This window comes from Pinus tabuliformis, chromosome 8 (genome assembly GCF_031772625.1).
Source record: "Pinus tabuliformis cultivar Carrire ecotype Pingquan chromosome 8, CPIR1, whole genome shotgun sequence".
In the NCBI taxonomy this organism is placed as follows: Eukaryota; Viridiplantae; Streptophyta; class Pinopsida; order Pinales; family Pinaceae; genus Pinus; species Pinus tabuliformis.
The window spans coordinates 1,280,279,032-1,280,284,342 of record NC_142294.1 but is presented as its reverse complement, the minus strand read 5'-3'; the positions used below and the strand labels follow the sequence as shown (position 1 = coordinate 1,280,284,342).

Below are 5,311 nucleotides of genomic sequence, written 5' to 3'. Positions count from 1 at the left end.
GCATGTTAGCCTTCTGCCATGTGCATGATAGCTCTTTGACACGCCATGGAGCCTGGCACAACACTTGTCTCTAATCAACTTCACCACTGGTCTCTAACATACCTGCTTCACCACCCATTTGCTTCTAATCTACTGCTTTGATTTACAGTTTGATAGGAGTGTAGCGAAGCAAAGAACCTATCCATTCCACTGCTTTACATTATGGTTTGACAGTTCAATATGGTTCGCTACACTGATCTGTGTCTTTAGTTAACACGACGATGGCGCAGTCGGTTCTCCCATGTAGAGGTGTTACGGCCAGTTATGTAGGAGGAATAGCAGGGTTCAGCCAGCGGCCCGCATTGCCCGTTGCGGGGGGCCTCAAGATTCGGCTGCCAAATGCCGCTGAGTTATCATGGGCACCGTTAGGAGAGCTACGGAGCGGCAATGCTAGGGGCTCAAGACTCGCACTGCAAAGATGGTGGCGTTGTTCCGGCGCAAAGAAAAGGCAGTCGCCTCGCCCAAGAAGGGGAGGGCAGGTCGGGTGGCGGTGTGTGAGGAGAAGCCTAAGGTGGAGGATGACATCTTCGGGACCTCCAGAGGGATCAGTTTCACCAAGGCCAACGAGCTGTTATGGTTTGACAGTTCAGTAGGAGTGAAAGAAAGTAAAGAACCTAATGACTTTGTACCAAAGAATGAAAGAAAGCAGTGCACCAAAGTAAAGAGTGGAACAACCTTGTACCAAAGAACCAAAGAATGGAAGAAATAACCCTACACCAAAGAGCGACTGCTCCGAAGAAGAAATGACGTTGTCGCAGAGAAGAAATAAGACCCTATCAAACTGTTTCACAAAAGAAAAAATGGTAAGTTAGCACAGTTCATACATTCTGAAACAGAAATTGATAAGTAAATTAGGCATATATTTTCCTTGTAGTCTGTACATATAATGCATTTATATTTTCCTTGTAGTCTTTACATATAATGCATTTGTACAATAATTGAATGATTCAAAGACAGTGGAGAAGAATCTGGTAAGTCGGGCATAATTCATGTATTTTCCTTCTCGTTGGTAGATATAATTCATTGATTCAAAGAAATTAGAAGCATACAAAAATTAAAAAAAATTGTATGCACGAGACAGAAGCGAGCGGAGCACAGGACCTCTGGATTGGTCAATTTCATCCAGAGGTGGTTCGCAAGCTGAGCAGAGGTCCAATTCCATTTTCCCAGCAGAGGTGGTTCGAGAGCAGAGCAGAGGTCCAATTCCGTTTCCCCTGAAGGCCACCCTCCTCCTCCCTCTCGGGACCAACGCGGACTCAATCTCGGATGTGTGGAGCCCTTCCAACACAACACAAAACAATGGTTCCACAATCGTGTCAAAGTGGAGATACAAATCGCTTTTATTGCTTCTCTATCCGTCAACTATTTTTATAAATTGTTTTTCTTTCTTTTTCTAACTTCTCAACTATTTTTATAAATTGCTTTTCCTTCTTTTTCTAACTTTTCTTGGTTTTATCCTATTAAGTATGATTAAAAATTTCTTTTCTTGATTTCTAACCGTTACAAATTGTTTTTCTTTCTTTTTTCTAACTGTTTTTGCTTTTCTCTCCGTCAGCTATCCTTAAAAAATGATTTTCATTTGAACTTCATCCTGTTTCAGCCGTGGATGATGTTTTTGCCGCGATGTGTTTCGCCTTCAGTTTCAGCTCATTGGATAGTTGCGTCGTAAACATTCACTGTAGGTTTTCTACGAATACCATTACATTCCAAACCATTAGGAAATCATCGATTTGATTATATGCATTTTTTAAAATGCACATGGTTCGTTAATTTTAAATTATGGCGTACTGCATTACATATTTTTGTATATAATACAATTCTTTCACAACCTGAGGTTTAAGTTTAAATGGTGTTTATTAAGCAAAACCAAATTTGAAATTGTCATTGTAGTCCAGGTTAGGTTAGGGTAGGGTTGTGTCATTACAATCTATTTATTAGGTATTGTTTTTTAACCTTATGTCTAGTAGGTATATTTTCATTTTATTTAAAATATTATGGGACTTATATTTTTATTTTATTTTAATTAACGGTTTTTAACAATAAAAAAAGACAGAGTAATAACCTACACATAATAAATCGATATTTAATAAATTGATATTTAAGTTCATCATAATCAATTTGCTTTGCTTCTCGGCAATAGATATGTTGAAATTTCATGTTTGACTTGTCCTTACGATTGCATAAAACTTTTTGATTTTGTCAAATTACATTAAAAAAAAAATTAATAACTAAAGTTAATAATTCAAACAAAATTGAAGGCAATAGATATGTTGTAATTTCATGTTTCACTTGTCCTTACTAGTGCATAAAACTTTTTGATTCTGTCAAACTACATTAAAAAAAAAATTAATAACTAAAGTTAATAATTCAAACAAAATTGAAATAAAATAGTTAATTTACTCTTTTAGGTTTTCACAATTTTCAGCTGGCTTTCCCTTAATATTTGTAACTATCGTTTTCCCCATAGTATTAGTATATTTAGATAATTATGAATAAATACATGCAAAATTTAGATAATTATGAATAAATACATGCAAACTAAGACAACAAGCACATACAAGCAAGATAATGCAAGCAAAAGATAATGAAAAAACATAGAAAAGCGAAAAATTGAGACAGACAAATACATACCAATGAAAAGTTGAGGCAAGTCAATTGGATTTATAGGTATGAGGGAGTTAGTTGTTAGGGAGTGAGACACAAAGATCATTTGAGGTCTTTATCACAATATTCCTTCTCTGTAACAAAGTACTTATTTCCTTCACTCCTCTCCTTGTAAAGAGGTATTCCCTCTTTCCCTTACTGTAATGAATTGCTGCAACCTTCATGAGTGTAGTTGTTGCTTTCCTACCCATAGTGAAGCCATTGTGCTATTTTACATACTAAGAACTCTTAGTATGTTTATATCTTACTGCAAATTCTAATGGTTGCTGACTCGTGGTGACATGTGAAAAAGTTTTCCCATGTTCTTACAAATACATTTATTATATTTTTTTAGCAGCTTGTGCCATGGAAAGACAACAATGTCTGAGGCTCTCTCTATGCATTGCTAGATAATGCAAAAACTACAATGATCAAGAAATTTTTTAATGCCTTTGACAAGAGCAACCATTCATTCTGCAATGTCACTTTAGTATTCAGAAATGAAAACTCTAATAAAAAGAAATTTTACCTTATTCCAAATACAAATCGTAGGCAAAAAAAAAAAAAAAAATTACCTTCAAATCCAAGTATGGTAATGAAAATCCAACGAAAATCCTCTCACTAGTTAGGTGAGCAAGTGGGTGTTTTGTAGCCATGAGCAAGTGGGTGTCGTCCCCTACAAAAGGGGAGAATTGAAATTATGAAGAAAACCCTTAATCAAATAAAAGCCAAAAAATCCACAAGAGAATTCAAAAGAACCAAAAATCTCAGTCTACATTATAGCTATATCTATATCAAACATGGGATTGGAGTTATCTCCTTTCAATACAAAAAATCTCAGTCTACATTATAGCTATATCTATATCAAACGTGGGATTGGAGTTATCTCCTTTCAATACAACAATGCCTGAGAAGCTTTTCCAGAGTACCTGCGTTGTATAGAGGAAACCGCCTTTCAATACAACAATGCCTTAGAAGATTTTACCAGCGAAGCAAACCTGAATGAAAATTATGGGAGAAAAACTGAGCGTACAGGGCCGCAAATTTATAAACAAATAAGTTCATCATATTTACCAAATTTCGTTAGGTGCCACTTGAAACAAAAAAGTTGCTCGTGCACTTCCTAGAGGGAGTATCGTAGCATGCTACGGACTCCACGTTGCATGATATGAACTCCAAGTAGAGTGGGCACGCGAACTCCAAGTAGAGTGGGCACGCATGCGGGACGTGTTACTCAAAATGTTCTCTAACTTTTTTTACTATAATACTATTTTACCCTATTTATTTCAATTATTATTTATATGGGTATACATTTATTATTTTATTTAAATTAATATATTATTATTATTTTATTTAAATAAATAAATTTAGATGTAGATTTATATAAAATTAATAGATATAAACAAGTAATTGAGATTAATGCATTTCATGCATGCAGGGGTCTATCCCATTATCCTTCAAGGTTTCTGCAACATATTCTCACAATGCAACATATTCTCACAATGTCAATTTTGTATTTGTATCTTTGCCATATCTCTGAGTGATTAAACAACGTAAGCTCTCTATCAGTGTCAATGATTACTTGGTTTCCACGCATATTCTCATAATGTCAATTTTGTATTTGTATCTTTTCCATATCTCTGAGTAATTAAACAATGTAAGCCCTCTATGAGTTTCCATGATTATTTGGTTTCCGCGAATATTCTCATAACGTCAATTTTGTATTTGTATCTTTGTCATATCTCTGAGTAATTAAGCAATGTAAGCCCTCTATGAGTTTCCATGATTATGTGATCTTTGATGGAAGGCAACCCCTCTTATCCTCCGTGATGCTAGTAGAGTTAGTAATTGGAAGCAAATACTAGTATTTGAATCTCTTCTCTTTTAACCAGATTATATAGGCATTCATCCAAAGGCAAAGTTAAATATGGTTTCTGCAAGGTTGGCACGTCCTCTAAGTTCCCGGCAGACCCCGATAGGGACTACCACCACGGCAGTGGCTCCTTGTTAACATAATGGTTTTTGTTGCAATTTTGTGCCATTAATATTATGAGAGTTTATTGAAACATAATGTATGATGTTCTAATGTTATGCAAGCTAACAATATCATCAATATAGCCAAGTAGAAAAGAATATAATGAACACCAATATAACTTGGAAACCCCAAAGGGAAAAACCAACAAATCTTTAAATGCTTTGTGAGGGAGTTTGCCCCTCACTGAAAGGAAACAAGGGAAACTATCCCTTGTTTGTTCTAGAAATTTTACAAAAAAAACATAATGTCTAATTCAAGCATAGTTAACTAGAGGTCATTACATTAAACATGTTGTCATGATTCTCAAAGACATTTTGACATGTTTCTCAAACACATTTCCCAACATTTATTCGATCCCATTATCTTCATGACCTTGTTGTTTCCACCAATATGTTACTGGTTGTATTGTGTTATACATCTCTCACTCTACATTTAACAATTATTATGCATAATTACCCCAAATTTTTTTGGATCCCATTATCTTCGTGGCGTGGTTGTTTCCACTTGTATGTTACTGGTTGTTTTATGTTATACATCTTTCACTCTACATTTAACAATTATTATGCATAATAACCCCAACATTTTTTTTGATCC

At 35.1% G+C, this 5,311-nt stretch overlaps 1 pseudogene; it reads left to right on the top strand.

Moving 5' to 3' along the window:
* Positions 1–217: 217 nt before the first annotated feature.
* LOC149240088 (photosystem II 22 kDa protein, chloroplastic-like) lies at positions 218–1,257 on the top strand (annotated as a pseudogene).
* The last annotated feature ends 4,054 nt before the right edge of the window (positions 1,258–5,311 follow it).